Source organism: Artibeus jamaicensis, unplaced genomic scaffold (assembly GCF_021234435.1).
Source record: "Artibeus jamaicensis isolate MK-2021 breed Jamaican fruit bat unplaced genomic scaffold, CSHL_Jam_final contig_233, whole genome shotgun sequence".
In the NCBI taxonomy this organism is placed as follows: domain Eukaryota; kingdom Metazoa; phylum Chordata; class Mammalia; order Chiroptera; family Phyllostomidae; genus Artibeus; species Artibeus jamaicensis.
The window spans coordinates 46,500,135-46,523,680 of record NW_026521486.1 but is presented as its reverse complement, the minus strand read 5'-3'; the positions used below and the strand labels follow the sequence as shown (position 1 = coordinate 46,523,680).

The 23,546-nt window shown below is 39.9% G+C and overlaps 1 long non-coding RNA gene across 1 annotated transcript in view; it reads right to left on the bottom strand.

Moving 5' to 3' along the window:
- Positions 1-19,194, bottom strand: part of LOC128626906 (uncharacterized) — a 30,362-nt gene extending 11,168 nt beyond the window's left edge. Inside the window, exons 1-2 of the long non-coding RNA XR_008391016.1 lie at positions 19,072-19,194; positions 13,538-13,669 (exon numbers count right to left, since the gene is read on the bottom strand). This is a non-coding gene — a long non-coding RNA (uncharacterized LOC128626906). The remainder of the gene's footprint in view (positions 1-13,537; positions 13,670-19,071) is intronic.
- Between the last annotated feature and the right edge of the window lie 4,352 nt (positions 19,195-23,546).

Here is a 23,546-nt window from a genome sequence, read left to right as displayed (position 1 = left end):
GATTAGCATTATCAGCTTGTCTTCTATGCGATCACCCAGTATTTTGTCATTTAGCCATTTCATTGTTGCTTTAGTGGGGGCCAGATTACCAGTCTCATCCATGAATACTGGTAAACTGTTATTAACAATACTCATTTTTCATACACTAGGTGAATCTGGGGTAAAATTTGTAGTAATGCAGGCCTCATTGACCAAGGCCATTTGGTAATCCCTAGTTGAGGCTGACGAAGGTGATGACAGCAATGATGGCTTAAAATTAACATGGCTTATGAAAATTAGTACATTAAGTCCTAGAACACAGTAGACTAGTAAGTGGGAAGTACAGAACAGAAATCTTGAAGGTCATCTCATGTGTCAAATGAGAAACATTGAGAAAGGGCCATCTCCCTTGCCCCCTTTAGCCCGTCTTAATTCTGTGTCATAGATGCACACACAGATGCCTAACTGGACCTCTCACCAAGATGTGACCTTCCATAGCCTTCGGACCATGAACTGTGACCTCAGGGCCCATGGGGCAGGCCACGTGGTTCTGCATGCTCCCTTCCCACCATGTCACCTTCCCCGGGGTCTCTCTCTCTCCACTGAATCAGCTCACATTTTGTTCTAGAGAATGTTTTTGGAATAATTCTCTTGGTGTCTGCTAATGGGAAAATACTTAATCATGGGAAATCCTATATAATCCTGGGCTAATATGAGGTGAAAGATCCCAATAATTCCCTAAGATTGTCTTACCAAGGAAAGGTAAACCCTTTCATTAAAACCTCCCTTTGCTTCTAATAACAGAATGTTCTTTCCCTTGGTGGATCAGCTTGGCAGCTTTGGGATGACCAGGTGAACCACAGGTTCTGCATTGTCACTAGTACTTATACTACCACCAAGGGCCTTTCTTTTATTAGGAGAGGTAGCAAACCACAAGGCCCTCAGTGCCATCCCTTTGTTGGTTACTCAATTCAGCAGTAGTTTCGATGCCTGGAAGTTAAAATCTAAGCGCTTTCTACACTTACAGAACTTGGAAGGGGAACTGAAGTCATCTTAGCACTCAGAGATTGTGGTGGGTTCCTCAGTCTCCTGCGACTGCTCATCTTAGGAGGTTTATTTGGCCTCCGGCAGATTGCTGTCTTAGTTGAAACAATAAAAGTACGATTGGCCACAATATGATAATGTTGAGAACAGCAGTGAAAACATTTGCATCCAGAACTTAGTGAATCTTTTTGAAGAAATCTATTACTGCCTGGCAATTCTATTATAAAAGTACATTAAGATTTCAAAATGCAAAGTGGCTAAGAAAAAAAGGCTTATGTAACATTAGAAGGAAAAGACTGATTGTAAACTTATATCTGTGCTAAGATTACAACTATACAAAAATTACATAACATATTGACAGTAACTAGAAGAGGGAACATTAAAATAGCTGGGTTTCAGAATGGCAAGGTTAGAGATATATTCTTTTTTTCTTGTTTGATTTTTGTTATTGTTATTATAGTATTATTTGTATAATACAAGTTTGTCAGCAATCTATATCTATATCTATCTATCTATCTATCATCTATCTATATATATATAGTACTTAAGATATTGTGGAAAATCATAATTCACTTGTAGTACAGACATTAAAATCATACTGCACTTTAAAATTAAATGTGGAAATAATGGAACTATTCTATCTTATCTTTAAAAAGTATTATTTATTCTATAAAATAAAACAGGAAACAGCTAGCATAGTTCTTAAAATGGACAGAAATAAATTTAATTTCTCTCCCTTGGCATCACTGACAACAGCCTCAAGTGTATTATTTTCTTCAATGAAAAATGAAAAAACAAAATATATTCATTAATTTTTTCACTAATTATCTAGTAGGCCAGAAAAACTGTCATACATCTAAGGAATTCTTAGTAGGGCAAGGTCAGAAAATGCTTCAGCATATATCTGCCTCCTAACTGGAAGTGCTTAACGACGGAACACTGGCTGTGTGTTTATAGACAGATTTGATCACTGAATTACGTATCTACAAATTCAACTCAGAAAATAACCACACAGGTCCCCTGTTTTTTTAATCCTTTGTGGATTCCCTGCTTCACCCACAAGTATCTGTTCGTTGCCTCTAACAGTAGTACAATACAGGGTTAGGAAAAAGTCTAACAATGAATAGGCATTTCCTTCTGCCCAGAAATTTCTGTTTACTTTTTAATTAAATAATTCCTATCCATAATAATTGGCTGCCTTCACCCTCTGGAGCCCCATTAAGAGGTTAAGAGAGTTTGTGGCTAATTTGTACATCATCTGCCTTAGAGCTCAGGCCTTTCCTTGTGTCCCATCCGAGCAATTTAATCCAACAAAAATATATCCAGCTGAGCGACTTCCCAGAGCTGTCAGGTCAACAAGCTCTACCAGGAGGCTATGGAAATACGTTATGGGCCTTTGAATGCTGAGCTCACTCAGTGGATAGTTAGCACAATTCATGCTGGACTTCTGAACAGTTCAGTCAAGAATATGCCAGACCCTGTGTTTCTAACCTTCCTCCTCACGTGACTGGGTTATATGTAGTCAGAGTTATCAGCTGCAAAAACAAATTTTGTTCAATTCACAATAACAAGCAATCATTGTTGCTCAGCAACAAATGAACTACTCAATATTGGTAAATCAATTATCATACTAAAGATAATGAACTTGATTCCGGGGTCAGTGGGGACCATGGAGTGATTTTGGAGAGCAGGGATAATGTAACCTAGGTTTAAGATGAGAACTCAACCTAGAAGCTGGGTGAAAATAAATTGGAGAGGGAAGAGGTTGGCTGGAATAAGGGAACTAATAGGAAGCTATTGGAAAAGGTATATTGACCCAAGCCAAGACATTGATGATAGGCATGGAAAGTGGATAGATAACAGAGTAAAAATTGATAAAATGATGCCACAAATTTGATACAGACCAATGAAGAAAAGCACAATGTAAAGACAAGAGTTAAGAACAAAAGAGAGCTTCTAGCCTAGATCATTGGTTAATGGTGATGCCATTAAAATAACTGAGGAACCAAAAGGAAAGGTTTAGGAGAGGAGAGTGAGTTTGGTTTTAGATATAACAATGACAAGCTTCTACAGGACTTCTGTGTGGAAGTCCATTAAGCAAGCCACGTGCTAATGGAAAAAATACAACTGAAAATTTAAAAAAAAAAAACACAAATATGAACAGCTAGTAAAACTCTGAAAAAGAAGACCAGCACTGGCACTGCCCTGCAGGGGGACTAGCACCAGCAGATAGTAAACCTACTGTAGAACCTTAAAAAAGAAAAAGTAACAGTACAGCCTTCGAAATGAAACCCCGGTTCTGCCACTCAGGTTAAGTGGCCTTTGGTAAGATATTTAAACTTCTCAGACTCTAGTTTCTTTATCTGCAAGAAGAAGGCGGTGATTAAATTGTAGGATTTTTTTGAATATTAAATACGAATTACGTATGGGAAGCACTCACAGTGTCTTAAACATAGTAATGACTCAAACAAAATGATCTAGCCTTGGACCCTGCAATACTCTCTTCTTGTTCCCAGGTTTCATCCTTTGCTGTCCTTTGTTTCAGTTCACATCTACATGGCAATCAGGGAGATCTTGTTCTCACAAAAGAGAACAAGATTCTCTTGTTCTCATTACTCCTCTGCTTAAAATTCTCATTACTCCTCTGCTTAAAAACCGCTAAGGACTTAGCACTGTTTTCCTAGAGCATGCCAATCTTGTTCTAGCCTCAGGGCTTTGCCATTTGCTGTTCCCTCTGCCTGGGGAGCTCTTCCCCAGATTTCTCAAGGTTGGCTCTCTTTCATCCCACTGCTTTTATCTTACAAGATACCATCTTATAGAAGCCTCGTGATGATTCCCTCTTCATCTACCCCAGGCACTCTCCATATACTGTTACTGTGTTTTTATTTTGTCCATAGGAATTTAGCATTTGAAACAAAAAGCCAGGTATACATTTATGTTTTTTGGTCTGTTCTCCCTCTTTAATTAGAATCTCAATTTCTTGATGGTCTGTCTGCCTTGTTCCCCACTGTATCCCCAGAGCCTAGCACATAGTGTTATCACCATAAGTAATTTCTGAATAAGTGCATAAACATGGCAGTGCATTGACCCTTAAATATAAGGCTTGTGTCTTTTCCCCAGTAAGACGAAACATACTCCTATGATAATGAATTACTCTAACCTGATGTTTCACTAAGGTAAGCCAATTAGCCTCTCTGGCCTCCACTGTCCTTCTCATTACAAGAGGGCCAACATCTACCACTCTCCAGACGAAGATGGATGTAGTGAAGAATAAGCAAGGTGAAATCTGGCAAGTACCTGCAGATTTACAAAAGGAAGACACTCTACTTAACTGTACAACCCACCATAAAGATGACAGGCACAGGCCAAAACAGCATAATCAAATTCCCCAAAGTCACATCAAATCACTGGGCTACAAATCCCCAAATGGCCGTGAAACAATAGTCTATCAGAATCTCCACCAAGCTGCAGTGATCATGTGAACCCTAGGATCACAGTTCAGTGTGGCAGTTCCTGAAATATGATGGAAACCAAGGTCACTCCCTAAATGGATTAGTGATCACAAAGAAAAGGCAAATGCCCTTTGTCAGAGCATGGTCAACAACTCAGTCCCCAGGCTCCTGGCTTCCTTCCCTCTGCGGACACCACCGGTCAATGCCCCTCTGGTGCATCGGGGCCCACTGCTGGAGCGTTCCGTCAGCACCCCAGAGGAAGCTCACTCTGAAAGCCTTTGTGAGATATATAGTAACCAAAGTGAAGAAAATAGCTTAGTTTTGAGCCTCACTTCAGGCCCAGCAAATGGAAGCTGACTTTATAAGTACAGGATAATGACTCAGCGCAGGGTTACTCCGACTTTAGCTGGATCGCTCTCCACTTACATACCCACTGCCTTCTGTGAGGCCTCTGTTGGCACAAGGAAATCCAGAAAGCATAGCTTTCTGGTGTCGGGACTAAAATGGATTTTTACTCAGGTGGCTCCAGGTTTTTCCATGACTTTGTCACCTCCCACTTGTGTAATTTTGGGCAAATTACTCTAAAGTCGTCAGAGGCTCTGGATTTGAATCTGTAAATGAGGATGATAATGCCTACTTTCACGGACTACGGAAAAGCAGATAGAGTAAAATGCTAAGCATGCTCAATAAATGCTACCTATTAATTAAATTAATATGTAATAAGTAATTGTTAATAAATATAACTAAATCCAAGTTATTTTATTTTTAGTCACCTAGCAAATACTTATTGAGCATTTACTTATTGCTCAGCATTGTGCTACATGCTGGGGCTGCATCAGCGAACATGGTACATGATCCCTACTGTCAAGCAGTCAACAGATTTGTGAACAAGTAATTACAGTGTGGCATAGTAAGTGCTACAACAGAGAGTTCAGAGTGCACTGAGAATGCCTGGAAAGGACACCAAACATGGGCCACAGAGTCATGGAAGGCTTGTTGGAGGAGGTAATGCTCAAGCTATATCCCAAGGATGTCATCCAAAGATGGGGGAAGATGGAACAAAGAAAACTGTACGCATGAGAAATACTAGTCACAGATGCTCAAAGAACAGAGAGCAAATCATTTTCAAGTTGCTGAAAACAGGCTTGAGCAGGGCATATTAGGCTGGTAGGAAGGGTCCTTGCACGTCCTTATTAAAGAGTTTGTGCTTTAATCTGAGAGTCACTGGGAACACAGTAAGATTTAAAGCCAAAGAGTGGCATGGTCGTATTTGAGTTTTAGAATGATAACCCTGGCTGCCATGTGGAAAACAGATTTGTCAGAGAAACCATTTTGAGTCTGTGGATTAGGAAAATACCCCACAGCTTCTGGTCAAGATGGCAACGTAGCGAAAAGCAGTACTCCCATTATCCCACAACCACTTCAGAATCACAACTAACCTACAGAACAAACATCATTCAGAACCTCCTGAAATCGAGTGGAACAGAAGTCCTATTACTAAGAATGTAAAGAGGCCACATAGACACTGATAAGAGGGGCAGAGATGCCGAAAGGGCTGGTCCCATGTCCATTTGTGGTGATCAAAAATCAGAAGGGATATCTCAGCTGCAGAAGTCCCCCCTAAGAAGTGAGGGGTCCCAGCCCCACACCAGATCCCCTTAGCACAGATTTCCAAAGCTGGAAAGAGAAGTCTCTATAACTTCTGGGTGGGAAAACCAGCAGAGAATGTGGCTAAGTGACACAAAGGGCTCCTGGAGTCCCAGGCAGCCCTCTTAAAGGGCCCTCTGAGCTCTAGCACTAGAGCAGCAGCTTGAAAGGCACCAGGGACCTATTACTGAATCATCTGGCTTTGAGACAATGGTTTGAGGTGTGGCTTTCTCCCTAAGAGAGCTGCTGGCAAAGGCCATTGTTCTTTGCTGAGCCCTCCCCTCACAGAACCAGCAGGTGGGCATCAAAAGTTTCCATCAACCTGGCTATCACTGGTGATTCTGAGACCCCACTCCACCCAATCTGTGGGCCCACCTAAGCTGTTTCTGGTGGTTTTTCCATAGGCCTATCTTGATTCATGTTGTGGACTCCCCTAAAATCTCTCAAAGGTTCACAAACCCCAAATAGGCAGCATCTGGCTTTGGCGTGCCCTGAACCTGTACTTCTTGCTAAGTGACCCCAAGCCCAGCACTAGCAGCAGCTGGCCTTGGTTCACAGTTTGGCCCCTTCCAGACACCTGCAAGCCCAGTATCAGTAGCAGCCATCTTTATATCCTGCATAGCCCATGGCAGGTGACCCCAGAGCAGGGCACAGACAGCAGTTAATCTTCCCTTGTACCACCCAGGAGGTCCCAGAGCCAGCATACATGATGGATAGCTTCAGACCACAATGGAGCACCACCCAACCACCTCCGTGTGCACATGCTCAAGGGGCAGACTCAGCAGGCACCAGAGCCCTGCTGAAGTGAGTCCTGCTTTGTGCATTCGGCCCCTGCACAGCAGTTCTTCCATGTAGTAGCAGCCAATCCTCACAGCAGATCAGCCTGGGGGTCAATCCTTCCCAGCAGGACTGGCCGCTGATGTGACAGCAGCAATCAAGGCTCAACTGCAATAGGAGAGTACACATAGGCCACATACTAAGACTGGGAGACCTAGCAACTCTATCCAATACATAGAAACAAATACAGGAAGGCAGCCAAAGTGAGGAGACAAAGAAACATGTTCTCAAATGAAAGAACAGAACAATACTCCAGAAAAAAAGAACTAAATAAAATGGAAATAAACCATCTACCAGATGCAGAGTTCAAAACACTGGTTATAAGGATGCTTAAAGGGGAAGAGTAGATGAATACTAGTGAGAATGTCAGCAAAAAAGATAGGAAACATAAGGATAGAAACCATAAAAAAGAACTAGTCATAAATGAAGAACACAACAATTAAAATGATGAATACATTATAGGGGATCAACAGTAGAACAGATGAAATAGAGGATCAAATCAGCAATCTGAAAGATAAGGAAGCAGAAAACATCCAATCAGAACAGCAAGAAGAAGAAGGAGGAGGAGAAGGAGAAAAAGGATAAGGAGAGGCAAAAGGAGAAAGAGAAAGAGAATCCCCCAAAAATTAGAATAGTTTAAGGAATCTCTGGGACAACTTCAAGCATACCAACATTTGCATCATGGAGGTGCCAGAAGGAAAACAGAAGGAGCAAGAAATTGAAAACCTTTTTGAAAAAATAATGATGGAAAACTTTCCCACCTGGTAAAGAAAGCAGACATACAAATCCAAGAAGCACAGAGAGTCCCAACCAAGACACTTTTAATTTTCGGTATTTTAATTATAAATAAAAAATAGTTATCATAATTATTATCAAAACTATAAAAAATACTTTTGGTATTGTTAAAGACAGAGAAAGAACCTTAAAAGCAGTAAGAGATAAGCAGTTAGATAACTAATTGTTGTCTCCCATAAGGGATCTCCCATAAGACTGCCAGTTGATTTCTCAACAGAAAGTTTGCAGGCCAGAAAGGACTGGCACAAAATATTCAAAGTGATGAAAAGCAAGTACCTGCTACCAAGATTACTCTACCCAGCAAGCTATCATTTAGAACTGAAGGACAGATAAAGAGCTTCCCAGACAAGAAAAAGCTACAGAAGTTCATCACTACCAAAACAGTGGTGGATCTTTGCAAGAAACATTGAAGGATCTTCTTTAAGAAAAAAACATAAAAATATGAATAAAATGGCAATAATCACATGTCTATCAACAATTACTTTATAAGTGGATTAAATGCTCTAATCAAGACATACGATGGCTGAATGGATTTTTTAAAAAAAGACCCATACATATGCTAGCTATAAAAGACTCACTTCAGATGGAAAGACACACACAAATGGAAAATAAAGGGATGGGAAAAGATATTTCATGATGAAAATGAAAACTTGGGGTAGCAATACTTTTACCAGATAAAATAGACTTTAAAACAATAGCTATATTATGTGTTCACCACCCCAATACAATACACAGATGATGTATTATAGGACTGTACACCTGAAACTTATTAACTAATGTCACCCCCAAAATTCAATAAAAAATATAAATAAATAAATAAATAAATAAATAAATGGGTGGGAAAAAAGATAGCATAGTATAAATCCATCACAACTAGCAAAACATGTTTTCAATGATAATATGAAGAAAATTTCTGTGTTTTCAGTGATGTAGAAATTAATATCACTAAAATTAATGATAGAAGGTTAGAAAGAAGCTTCTTTGGAGGTTTTGAAATATATTGTACAATACAGAAGTATATGTGTATGTGATTTGTAAATAAATAAAGATTTAAAAATAAATAAAACAAAGGCTATACCAAGAGACAACAAAGGACCTAACAATTCCACTTCTGGGTATTTATCCAAAGAAACCCAGAACACTAAATCTAAAAGACATATGCATCTATACATTCACTGCAGCATTATTTACAATAGCCAAGATATGGAAGCAACTTAAGTGTCCATCAATTAAAAAATGGATAGAGAAGAAGTGGTGCATATAAAATCTTGCCATCTGCAACAACACGGATGGACCTAGAGGGTACTGTGTTGAGTGAAATAAGTCAGACAGAAAAAGACAAATGCCATATGATGTCACTTGTATGTGGAATCTAGAAAACAGATTAAACAAAAAAATTGACCAGAAGCAGATTCAGAAACACAGAAAACATTCTGACACTTGCCAGATGGCAGGTGGGTAGAGAGATGGTTGAAAAATGTGAAGGGGAGTTCCAGCCAAGATGGAGGCATAGGTAGAAACCCTTCACTTCCTCGCACAACCAAAAGGAGGATAACAACCAATCTAAAATTAATGAACAACCAAAAGCACCAGAAAGGCAAACTGTATGGAACTCTGACAACCAGGGAATTAAAGAAAAGATCAACCAAAACAACCAGCCTGGCAGTGCAGCAAAGAGGGTTGCCCTGCTTGGGTGAATACCTAAGGCCCCGCCCCTTACAACTTATCAGGTGCACCAAGACCAAGAAACATGCCCCAAATGAAAGAGCACAGCAAAACCTCAGAACTAAGCAATGAGGAGATTGCCAACCTATCTGATGGAGAATTTAAAGCCCTGGCAATCAAAATGCTCAGAACTGACTGAGCTTGGTCGAAAAAATGAAAGAACAAATGAAAGATCCCCAAAATGAAATAAAGCAAAATATTCAGGGAACCAACAGTGACAAGAAGGAAACCAGGACTCAAAGCAATGATTTGGAACAAAAGGAAGAAATAAACATCCAACTAAATCAGAATGAAGAAACAAGAATCCAAAAAAAAAAAAAATGAAGAGAGACTGAGGATTTTCTGGGACAACCTGAAACGTTCCAATATCTGAATTATAGGGGTGCCAGAAGGAGAAGAACAGCAGCAAGAAATGGAAAACTTACTTGAACAAATAATGAAGGGAAACTTCCCCAATCTGGTGAAGGAAATAGACTTCCAGGAAGTCCAGGAAGCTCAGAGTCCAAAAGAAGTTGTACCCAAAGAGGAACACATCAAGGCACATCATCATTAAGTCACCCAAGATTAAAGATAAAGAGAAAATCCTAAAAGCAGCAAGAGAAAAGGAGACAGTAATCTACAAAGGAGTTCCCCAAAACTATCAGCTGATTTCTCAAAAGAAACCTTACAGGCAAGAAGGGGCTAGAAAAAAGTATTCCAAGTCATGAAAGGCAAGGACCTACACCCAAGATTGCTCTATCCAGCAAAGCTTTCATTTAGAATGGAAGGGCAGATAAAGTGCTTCCCAGATAAAGTCAAGTTAAAGGAGTTCATCACCACCAAGCCCTTATTATATGAAACATTTAAGGGACTTACCTAAGAAAAAGAAGATCAAAGATATGAACAATAAAGTTACAACAAACTCACAAGTACTAACAAATGAACCTAAAAGAAAAGAAAAACAATGAAAAGAAAAACTAAGCAAACAACCAGAATAGGAACAGAATCAGAGAAATGGACATCACACAGAGGGATTTCAGTGGGGAGGGGGAATGGGGAAAAAAGGTCCAGGGAAGAAGCATAATTAGTAGGCATAAAATAGACAGGGAAAGATAAAAATGGTATAGGAAACAGAGAACTCAAAGAACTTATATGTACGATCCATGGACATGAACTAAGGGGAAGGAAGGCTGGAGTGTTGGAAGGTTGAGGGGTTAGGGTGGAAGGGGAAAAACTGGGAAAATTGTAATAGCATAATCAATAAAAAAGACTCAAAAAATAAAAACGTGAAGGGACTAAGAATTAAACATTAGTAAGTATGGAATAGTCATGGTGATATGAGGTACAGTATAGGGAATATACACAATAATATTGTGATAATTATATATGGTGTCAAATGGGTACTAGATTTATCAGGGTGATCCCTTTGTAAGTTAATAAATGTCTAATTACTGAGTTGTATACATGAAACTAATATAATACTGTATATCAACTGTAATTTGAAAAAAATTCATCCCACACAGATGTGGAGAGGTAGACATATTCTAGAACTATTCAGAAGAGACAGTGACAGGACTCGGCAGTTGAGACAAAGGTGGAGTGAGGGAGAATGCAGAGTGAATGGCAGGTGCTGCCACTTCCTGAGACAGGAGGCACAGAGGAGAAACAATTTTAAATGTCCGGTGTTTAATAAGCTGAGCTTGAAATATCTGTGGAACTCTTGGGTGGAAATATTAACAACGTGCTGACTGATCAGGCCTGGATCATCATCGTCACAGCCACCTTCCCCTAGTCCTCACTAACTGCCACCATGCCACAGCCACACACGACTCCTGTTCCTCAAATGCACCAAGTTCATTTCTGCCTTTGGGCCTTCACACCTGCCATTCTCTCTCCTGGGGATCCTCCTCCCTCAGGTGGCCAAATGCCCGGCTCCGGGTAATTCATGTATCAAGTCAGACCTTACCCCACAGAGGAGTCTTCTCTCACCATCCCACCCAAACTCTTTCCAAAGTCACTCTCAATCACTCTAGAGCATCTTCGCTACCCTTATCACTGTAAGAAATTATCTTTTACTTTTTTCTTGTTTGTTGCCCATGCTCTAAAACTGTGTTGTCTCATACCATAGCCATGAGCCACATGTGGCTTTGTAAATTTAAATAAATTAAAATTAAATAAGATTTCATCCTGGCTGGTGTGGCTCAGTGAATTGAGTGCTGACCTGGGAACCAAAGGGTCGCTGGTTCAATTCCCAGTCGGGGCACATGCCTGGGTTGCGGGCCAGGTCCCCATTAGAGGTGCATGAGAGGCAACCACATGTTGATGTTTCTCTCCCTTCCTCCCACTCTTCCTCTCTGTCTAAAAATAAATAAATAAAATATTTTTAAAAAATCTTTGGCAAGAGTAGTTTCAGTGAAGTGATCAGTTCAGAACCTACCATGAAGGCTGAAGGAGAAATGGGAGGCAAATGTAGAAAACCTCCAAGTCCAGCTGTGACTGAGAGGCAGTGGGGTGCCGCTGAAACAGAGTTTCTGCTTATTCATTTATTTTCAAAATAGGACATTCTGAGCATAATTATACATCGGTATGAAGAGAGAGACTGACGTAACGAGGGCTGAGTAATGCGACAAAGTTCCTGAGCAGATGGGAGGTGATAAAATCCAGGTAAGAGACAGAGAGATTGGCTCTGGGTAGAAGGAAGAAGGCCTCCTCTCCTTTAACCAGGAGGAACCGGAGGCCAGAGAATGCAGACAGAGACCAACGAGAAGCAGGACTTGGCAGGAGCCCCTTTCCAGTGGTCTCTTTCTCAGTCTGGGAAGCAGAAGGAGAGACCATGTGCTGTGAATGGAGAGTAGAATGGGGTGGAGAATGTAGTTTTTAAAAAATAAACAACAAGGCTTTATTGACATTCAGGTGTGCATAAATTCTCAAAAACCTTTCACAGTTCTCTTAAGTCAGAAAGCTAAAGCTTCCTTCCACTGCCATGCACTGAAGGAGTGAAAATAGAAGGTTGATAGAAGTGGACTCTCATCAGGCGGAAATGGAGGACAGAGCTGACCCAGAAAGCAGGGCTTGGGGGGGCAGCGTGGAGAGAACCAGCAGAGGCTGGAGCCTGTGAACTTGTAGTGACTCCAGTCAGCAAACTTCCTGAACATGCCTGGATAATCTCTAACTCTAATTGAGCTGTTCAATGCATCAGACCTTTAGCAATAAGAACCTGACCTCATCTCTCCTGTGAACACTAAAAACTGAAAGAAACAAATATCCAGCCAAGAGAAGAAAAATATAATAAATATAGCCATTTTGTGGGGCTTATCAGTCCCTCAAGTACATACAAATCTAAACTAAAGCTGTACCCTTTTTGCACCCTCCTTTGTGCCTTATACATTCACTGAAAGTTCACAATCTTGCACGTATAGGTTATTAAGATGATGTTAGTATTAGAAGTTTTATTTAAGGTTAGATAAACATAAACCCTCTGTGTTATCAAAATGCAGTTCTATCTCTGGAGCAGGATAAAAAACCCACTTCTTCTCTACTATGTGTTTCTTTCCTATCTCTCTCCTTACTACTCACAAAGCACTTCCCTTCTGGTCACCAAATGTGTGGAGGTTTTTTGCTGACACTACCTGGAGGTAGCATCTGATGCTATAGCTTAAAGGCTTAGTCCCACCAGACTATCCCCCACTTTAGATGCCAGTTCCAAGTCCAGGTTGCTACCTGTGTTTCTGACCAACTAGCTACAAATCAAAGGCGTCCACAACCCCCTCCTCGGGTTCAATGAAGTTGCTAGAGTGGCTCACAGAACTCAAGAAAACAGTTTACTGATATTTACTGGTTTATGATAAAAGGATATGCTACAGGATACAGCTGAACATCCAGGATGGAAGGAATACATGAGGCAAGGTATGTGGGAAGGGGCAGGGTACCTCCCTGCCCTCCAGGGACACGCCACTATCCGGGTACCTCCCCCTGTTCACCAACCTGGAAGCTCTCCGAATCCACTGCTATTGGGATTTTGTGGAGGCTTCCTCATGTACGCATGATCAATTGTTTAGTCCATTTCCAGTCCCACTCACCTCTCTGGACGGTGGTAATTGGGGCTGATAAGTCCAAGCTTCTAATCATGACTTGGTCTTTCAGGTAACCAGCCTTCATCCCACTCAGAGTCACCTCATTAAAACAAGAGATGCTCCTAGTGCTTTTATCACCTAGAAATTACAAGGATTTTAGAAACTCTGTGCCAGGAACTGGAGGCGGGGACCAATATATACTTTTTCTGTTATCTTGCACCCTAAAAACTTGTTCTCAATTACCCTAGATCAAATTTTAAAAACCTCCTTCATCATTGTGTGGTAATGTAATAGTAATAAAAAATATGGAAATGAATTCCACTGCCAATGGTAAAAATGGCCCTTGCTATTTCTCTTTATCTAAAATGTTTTTTCTGTTCCACTTATACCACCCTCATTGCCTCTCACCCCAGATCCCTCTCTCCCAGTGAGTTAATATTCTTCCCTTCCCATAAGACTCTTAGTGTTCTCTCTGCAGAGCTCTCTTTATCTCTATTGCAGACTCATGGCAGTAGAATGCTATGCTACCTTGTGCCCTCCGGAGCCCAGTGTAGCTCAGTAAGGGCTCCATGCTGCAGCCACACCCTGCCTTGCCCCAGTCTGCCCAAAACATAGAGCTCTATAAGTACACAAAAGGCAGTAACTATCTGGGGGGGAAAGTTGGATCCTTACCTCACACTACAGATCCACAAAAAATTCCAGATAGGTCAAGATTTAAATGAGTAAAATAAAACCATAAAAAGAATGAGAGGAGAAATATGGGAGAATATTTTAATAACCTCAAGGTAGACAGGGCATTTCTAAATTCTGCTATAAAACCCAGAATCCATAAAAGTAATGATAGACCAACTAAACTACATAAATTTTTAAATTTCTGTATGTCTCAAAATACCCAGGGCAGGATCACAAGGAATTTTACATTACATCACAGACTAAGAACTAATTTCTTCCATGAATAAAGAGCTCTTACAAATCAATTAGAAGAAAAAAAATCAAAACAGCAAAGTATAGTAATATACAATTCTTGGAAAACAAATGATTTAGATGCATGAAAATACATATCATTCATAATAAAAGAGATATATATGCAGCTACAGTGAGACACCAGCTTTTGACAATCAGACTGGCAAAGATCAAAATATTTGAAAATACTGTGTTGGTAGAACATACACAAACCCACCCACCCAGGAAACAGCACCAAAAGGGAGCAATTCACTTGGGGTAGTGGAGAAAGTCACTGAAAGCAGGGCAAGAGGTGAGCAAGTGCCATTCTTCCCTCTCTAACCTCTGCCCCACAGACACTGCCACAACACAGCAAAGTGGGTTAACAACCGCCCCCCCCCCCGTGAATACATAAGACTTTGCCCCTTACAATGTAACAGGTGCTCTGAAACAAAGAAATATGGCTCAAATGAAAGAACAGATCAAATCTCCAGTAAAAAAAAAAAAACAAAAACTAAGCAACAAGGAGATAGACAACCTGTCAGATGCAGAGTTCAAAACACGTAATCAGGATGCTCACAGGAATGATTGAGTACAGATGCAAAATAAAGGAAGAAATGAAGGCTATACCTAAAGAAATTTAAAAAATATTGGGGAAGCAGCAGTGAAGGGAAGAAAACTGGGACTCAAAGCAATGATTTGGAACAGAAGGAAGAAATAAACAATCAGAACAGAATGAAGAAACGAGAATTCAAAAATATGAGGAAATAGACATGCAAGTCCAGGAAGCACAGAGAATCCCAAACAAGTTGGACCCAAGGAGGAACACACCAAGATACATCATAATTAAATTAGCCAAGATTAAAGATAAGGAGAAAATTTTAAAAGCAGCAAGAGAAAAGGAGAAGGTTACCTACAAAGGAGTTCCCATAAGATTATCAGCTGACTTCTCAAAAGAACCCTTGCAGGTAAGAAGAGGCTGGAAAGAAGTATTCCAAGTCATGAAAGGCAAGGACCTACAACCAAGATTGCTCTATCCAGCAAAGCTTTCATTTAGGAAAGCCCATGGAAGGGCAGATAAAGTGCTTCCCAGATAAAGTCAAGTTAAAGGAGTTCATCATTACCAATCTTTTATTACATGAAACATTAAAGGGACTCATCTAAGAAAAAGAAGATCAAAACTATGGACAGTAAAATGACAACAAACACAACTATCAACAACTGAAACTAAAAAAAAACCAGAAATAAGAACAAACTAAGCAAACAATAGAACAGGAACAGATTCACAGAAATAAAATCACATGGAGTGTTAGCAGTGGGAGAGGGATGGGGGAGAATGGAGGAAAAACTACAGTAAGAAGCATAAGTGGTAGGTACAAAATAGACAGGGGGAGATTAAGATAATATAGGAAATGGAGAATCAAAAAAACTTATATGCATGACTCATGTACATGAACTAAGGGCAGGGTACTGGAGGGAGGGAAATGCAAGGCAAAAGGGTAGAAAAAATAGGACAACTATAATAGCATAATCAGTAAAATGTACTTAAAAAAAGAAAACACTGCATTGGCAAGTAGATAGAAACAGGTACACTTCTGCACTGCAGGTGGGAATATATATTAGCATAACCTCTTGCAAGGCAATTTGACAATAATCACTAAAACTAAAAGTACCTATGTTGTTTGAATCAGCAGTTGACTTGTTGATATTTATCCCATAAATACATTCCCACAGGTGAAAATGTACCTTTGTTTGTAATACCAAAAGTTTGGAAACAACCTAAATGCCCTTCCATGGAAGACTGAGATAATGTTATTACATGTTGAGATGGGTAGCTCTCCAATATATAATCAAAGGGAAAATAGGATGGTTCAGAACAGTGTACAGAGTATGCTACCAACTGTAGGATAAGAAAATACACAGGGTCCAGCCTGCTGCAGTGTGGCTGGTGGCGCAATAATGCAGGTGTTATAATGTACAGTTTTAATGTGAACACTTCATGCAAAATGTCACATGGTGTGTCTGAATGTGACATTGTTATGTTACAAAATTACATGCTTATGATTGTAAAATAAAAGATTTTGTAATAAAAAAGGGGCATTATTTGTGCTGGACCCTGTATGTGTGTGTGTACATCAGTATTGAAACAAACATGTGTGTGTGTGTGTATATATACACATACACATACATGTATATATGTTTGAAAATATGCAATAGATCCCTGGAAATAAATATGCAAGAAACCAGTAACAGTGACTGGGAGAAGCATTAGATGGCTGGAAAATAAGAGAAGAAAGAAGGTTTGCTATTCAACATACTCTATGTACCGTAAGTAAACATTTTGAATTTTTAATAGACACTAACCAGTACAAGATTAATATTGATCAGTTGTCTCTCACACACCCCCAGCCAGAGGCCTGGCCTGCAACCCAGATATGTGCCCTGTCTGGGAACTGAACTGGTGACCTTTCGGTTCAGAGGCTGGCACTGAACCGTACCAGTCAGGGCAAACAGGTACAATTTTGATTTATTTGCACCAGATGGCTATTGTTGTGTTGGCTATTGTAATTTTTTTAACTTGACCATCTAAGGGAAAAGAGACCAGTGCCCCTGACTAAATAGTCAGGTATTGCATGTTTTATTAATGCACACCAGTTGAAAATCACTGGATTAGAGCTCAAAATAAGGAATCCTGAATAAATTCTGCCTGAACATTATTGCTTAATTTTCTGTGGACACAGAATAAAACACAGAGGCAGCAGCCAATAGCCCCATTGCCCCTGTTAAGCAGAATAGAATAATTCAAGCATCCTGTGTGTAGGTCAGAGAAGCTTTCTTGCCAGACACCATTATGTGACTCTGGCTTAATTTTGAAAGTTAATTTTGAATAACTTGTATTGATATGATTACAAAAAATTTAACAATCAAAGGAAAAAATCCTAAATTGTCCCACATCCATCCTAGAGGAGCACATCCTCCGGCTCCTCAGAGAGAAGCCGAAATGGCCTCTGAGTTAAACTCAGGCCTGGTTAAAACCTTGTTCCCAAGGCCTCCTTAGGCCCTGTGGTGGACTGCGTGGACCAGAGAAATCTGGTGCTTTAGGTAAAAGAGAAGGATTAATGTGATTTCCAGCTACAGCTAACTGCTGTTCAACCACAGTCACTCGGGTTGATGAATGAGTTGGAGCCCAGTACCCTGTTGTAAAACACAGTTAATTGCTAATAAGACTGGGAAGCAATGTCTTTTCTTAAATATTCTCCCCCAGCATTTCTGGGAAACGACATTGGGAAGCGGCTCTTTCCCCTGGCAGCTGGGCTCCGTACTTTACCACTAGATAAACAACTCCCTGTGTTACAACTGTCTGGAGAGCTGGCTCATTACCAAAAAAAGAAAAAGAAAAAAAAACCCTCTACTTAGTAAGTAAGTTTAAAGAACATATTTTAGACCATGCATTAAGCACATGTTAATCATTGCCAGAAAGGCGCAAGTAGGATATAGGTAGGTTGATGAACTTAAATCCAAACTTACTTTGATAAAATTCGGGACATTGGACTCTAGGTCTTATGTTAACAATGAGGCCACGGGCCCAGCATGCAGTACATACATGAATGTCAGAATCTTTCTGCTTCCATTTTAATTCTAATAATCTACCTGGCTCTGCTAGATGGGACCTATCTGCTTCCTGTTTCCTCATTTAAAAAAGTAAGCTTGGCCCACCATATTAGGGTCGTGGTGAAACTCAGTTGACTGTGCCCAGCACCAAATAAGCTGTGGTGGGAGTAACTCATAAATTAAATACTTTTAAAAATTATAGACAAAAGTGAGAAAATATTAAACATGTAGTTTCATCTATCATTAATGTTTAGAACTATAAATAACGTCCACTCAACTATACCTACAAATACATGTATAGTTAATTTTTTTTCTAATTTGCTTGCACATTTCCATTCTTTTGTAACACAAAACAGAAAAAAATTATCTCTGGATACTTCCCAAAGCTGAGGTATTTTTTCTTGTCTGGGCATACAGCCAATAAATATTAGACCAGGGAGAAAATTGATGATGTCAGGCAAGCACGTTAACCCCTCAGGATGCCAATTTCCTCCTCTGTAAAATAGGAAAGCTGGACAAATGAGTGCTTCTCAAACTAGAGTATATTTTGGAATCCCCTGGGGAGCAGATATCTTGGCCAATGGAGTAGAGTCTATGCATCCATATATTTTTTAACAAATCCCCAAGAGATCCTGATGCACACCAGTTAGAGAATATCTAAATCCAACAATCTCTAAGGTCATTTCCAGCTCTAGCAATCATTAATCTTTTTTAAAATATACCTACGCTGCATAAATAGATAATTTCACAAAAATCAAAACCGTGGTCATATACATGCTTTGGGGATTTTTCCTCTTTTCTTTTTTTGTGTGGTTTTCTCTTGTGAAGCTCGTCCTTTTCTACCTACGTCACCCCCCTCCCACAGGACACCATGGGAACACTCTATCAGTGATCTTAATAAAGCAAGCTGAAGCCTGCTATGTCCCTTATTCTAGGTTTGGGATGCTGAATCCCAAACCTCAAATGTACTTTTCAAAAAAACATACCTGAAAATAAGTTGTGTACAAATTCTGTCTCCTCTAATTCTGTGCCTCTTTGCTACCATCCAAACAACGTCATGCAAACAGAGATCACTCCCGCACAGTCACGACTGTTTTGCCTCTCTGGCTCCAGGTTTTAGCTCAGTGCTTCACGGGCACATGCTATTGTTTGTTGACTGACTAACTGGTTTGGATAGGGAGAATGTCAATGTTTGCCTCTGGTTGTTTTGTGACTTTTAGTGAATCATTTCCTTTACTGAACACATGGGAGTAAGAAGGTCAGATATGAATGAAGGCTGCAAAGGATCCAGAAAGCCAACACCTAGAGTCTCCCATGATTCTGATTCACAGGCAAAGGAACTCTGGAGTTAGACAACTATATATATATATATATATATATATATATATATGTGTGTGTGTGTGTGTGTGTATATATATATATATATATGAAGAATAAATAATGGCTCCCTTCAAAATAGGTAGAATCCTACAAGAGTTCATACCCAAGTCTACATAAATACCATGTGGAATCTTATAAAAGTTTTTTTACACTCAGTTTCACTTGATTATATTCTGTTAAACTTTTACATTTGGCAAGACATTAATAAATACTTTACTGATAGAAGGAAATCTTCATGAGACTGAAATTTGATTAGTTTTCTTACAGGACCAGAATTTCCTTTGGCAACTCTGAATGGATGGGTAGTTGATAGATGGCTTGCCACCCATCTGCCCCACAACGCATCCCCCCACAGTGGTCCCTCTCCCTGTTCTTCTTTGTGTCGACCCAAATCACCCTGATTTATAATGAAGCATAAGAGCAGATGTAACAATGCATTGCCTGTCTCTGTGGTGCCAGGAAGGACTGTGCCAAAACCACCAGGAAAATGAATTGCTCCACCTACCTTGGCAACATGAACCCGTGCATAACAGCCCTCCTGGTCAGGTCACTTTTACATTGCTGGTAATGTATACTGAAAACTTAATTAAGAATCCAGCAAAGGAGCCAAAGATCAAAAGAGTATAACTTGTCATGCCCTCAAATCCCCCCAAAAATCAATACTCAGTCCAAACATTGACTCGTTCTTAAGGACACTTCCAATGCTGTCACAAGTGCTAGACAGCTCTCTGGAGAAAAAGACTTTGATCTTCAGAGTTGTCAGGCAAACCTCCTTAAACAAACATTGCAATAACATTGATCATCTGGGCACCGTGAACTTTGAACAAGCTTGGAACACAATCCAGAATCCCTCAGAACTACACTTTCATATGACCTTCCCATATCTGTTATGAGCAGTAGTTACCATGCCTAGAATTAAGGTGAGAAGAGTCAGTGGAAGTATCACAGGAAGTCTACCCTTCCACAGCCCTCTCTTCGGTTCCTTTGGTGGTCTGTGCCAATTTCTGCTCCTATTCTTAAGATTCTTCACATAAAATAGCAAACAGAATTACAGTCATACCTTGGCACTCGTTGGCTTCAGAATTTGTCATACCCTGTACTTGTCTCATTTTGACAAGAAAAAAAATGTTTCAGCACTCGATGCTTGCTCAGTACTTAGCCCCTATCTCATGGTAGCTCATGAACAGCTCGGTACTCACTGGTTTCAGCACTTGCATGAGTTCCGGAATGAATGAATGATTACCAAGGTACCACTGTGCCTCCTTCTTTTCCACATTGAACCACACTACTCTCGGGATCTAATGTAAATGTGTGTGTATTCACTCCCCACTCCTTTAAGAGGGGCAGAACTTAGTGAGAAGTACAAATTTTGGAACATAAGTGTTTTTGGAATGTTTAACATGGCTAACCCATATTGTTTAGGCAAATTTTCCATAGAGTTTTGAAATTAATGTGGAAGTGTGAACTTGATCTGAGACAATGTGAGGAAGTCAGGCAGTTACTTCATGTGAGACCTAAAGATAGACGACTAGATTCTATTCCCATTTGCCTCCTGTTGTAGAAGAATACAACTAATGTAAATGAATGTCCACCTATTTTTTAAAGTTCCATAAGAGGCATCGATATGTGAAACTGCAAAAAATATATATACAATGTTTATTAAAATAATCCTTCCATCAAATCACCCTCCATTCTGTTGCTTAACCCCCAAATGTAACAATATCCTTGGTTCCTTGCTGTCTCTCAATTCTGTATCTAACCCATTATTAGCTCTAACATACATTATATCCTACATTTTTCCACCCCCTCAGTTCTCTGGCCACCACTCCAGTCTGAGCCAAAATCATCTCTCTCCTGGGCTACTGCAACAGCTGCCAAAATTTGTTTGTCTCCCTTCCTGCCCCACTCAAAGCCATCCCCTAAGAGCAATAAGGGCAATCGTTACAAGTCAAACTTCCCACGGCTTTCCTTTGCACACAGGATAAAAGCCAGATTCCCTGGCCTGGCCTTTCACAGTCAAGCCAGTGTCTATATCTCCAATTCCGTTTCTTATCATCCCCCCTTCACCCTCATACCTTCCAGCCACTTTGGCTTTCGTTCTGACCCTTTCAACCAACCACTAGGCTTGTTGCTACTCTCTTTCATCAGCTCTCGGACAGGCTAGATCCTGCCCATCATTTGTTCTTTTCAGGTCTCAACTCAATGTCAGCACCATTTCTTGACCACTTTTTCTAAGACAGTATTTCTTGACCACTCTCCCTAAAGTTTCTAAAACTCTGTTACATTACCCTGATTATTTCCTCCATGGCAGTAATCACTCCTTGGATTTGGCTGGAAGAGCTATTTAACCCAAGGCTATATCTCCTTGAGGTAAGTTTGTATCCACTGTTTGGCCCATGCAACAGTATAAAGGAGGGCCCATTCTCCACAATGAAGGCATCTCTGAAAGGTCATTCCAGTTTTAGAGCTCCTCTGAGGTCAGCTGAGACCTACCCTAAGACCATAGTGCAGCCCAACTTCCCTCTCTGCCCCTTCCCATCCACAGATGCATGATTCTGAGAGCACTCTTTAATAACTTCCTACTCGTTAATAACTTTCTGAGTCAGCTTCCTAGGATCCCAACCTACAACAGAATTGGTCTAGATGTCTTGCAGGTAGAACCAACAGGATTTGCTGATGATGTGATATAGGGTGTATGAGAAAGAGGAGGCAGAGATAACACCAAGATTTTTATCTTGGACAACAGAAAGAACCAAGTAGCCATTTAGTGTCATGGGTAACTGCAGGAAGAACATGTTGAGGTGGGATGGGACTTGCAGTTTGGTTCTGTTGCAGTTATGATGCCTGTAAGCCACCCAAGAACAGTTTCGAGTGAACACTTAGATATATGAGCCTGAAGCTCAAGGGAGAGGTCAGGACACAATGAGGAATGTGGGATTTATTAGCACGTGGATGGTGAAGGCTTGCAACCAGATGAAAACATCTTTAGATCAACAAGTACATCCACTATAATTTTGACCAGCCTTCCCAAAGTAGGCTCTTGCATTATCATTACAGTATTTTAATTTTGAAATTTGTTGTGACATTTACTTTGTCACTAATCAGCTATTCTACCTTAAATAAATCATTTAATTAACTTACTGTGCTCTGTATGTCTTCATCTGACATGTGGAGATAAATAGTAATTATAAACTCAACTTCAGGGAAAAATCTAAGAATCAAATGAGACAATAGAAAAACACTTAGACGAGGTAAAACATTATCCTAATGAGATATTTTTTCTATTAGTTTTTAAAAATATATAGTTTCATTGTTATTAGGAATAAAAATGAGAAAAGGATTAAATTAAACATCCATTGAACTTCATATGAAGGAAATAACAAAAGAATCATCCAAAGGAAAATGAAAGTAAGTGAAAGAATATTAACAAAACTGAAAATAAGCACATTATCAAACATTAAATTCTAGAGCAGATAAACTCATTTTTTAAAAGCTAAAATATATTTTAAAAAACACTAGCAACTACTGAAAACCAAAAGATGAGCTTACATTATAAGTAACAAGTGCATAAAATATATTTTTTGAAAAAGTGAATATCAAAAACACATGTTAACATATTAATAACCTGCATTAAAATGATCATTTTTCTTCTAAGAAAGAAAATAGGAGCAAACTCGTTACTCCCAGAAATTAACTGGAGTCCCTGCACAGCTGAACAAGATACCATCCTGTGTTGTCATTCACATCACCACTTTTTAAACCAGGGAACAGAATTTCAATTGCTTACAGAAATATCTTTTTTGAAATATTTGTAAGTGGGAAAATCTCAAAAGAATAACAAAGTAGAGGCCAGACCAGGTTTCCGATTCCCGGGTTCAGCTCTGCCGTCTAGACTCACGTCGTTTGGCTGCAGGCTCTACTGCATCCTTGCTCGGGCGGGGGCTCCATAGAAACCGTTTTTACCTTGAGGGACATCCAGGCTCTTTTCCTGTGGGGAATACAACCCTGAGGATTGAGCAAGCAGACAACTTGGGTACAGATATTATTTTGTTCTTCACATAGTAAGATATCGGAGTTGACT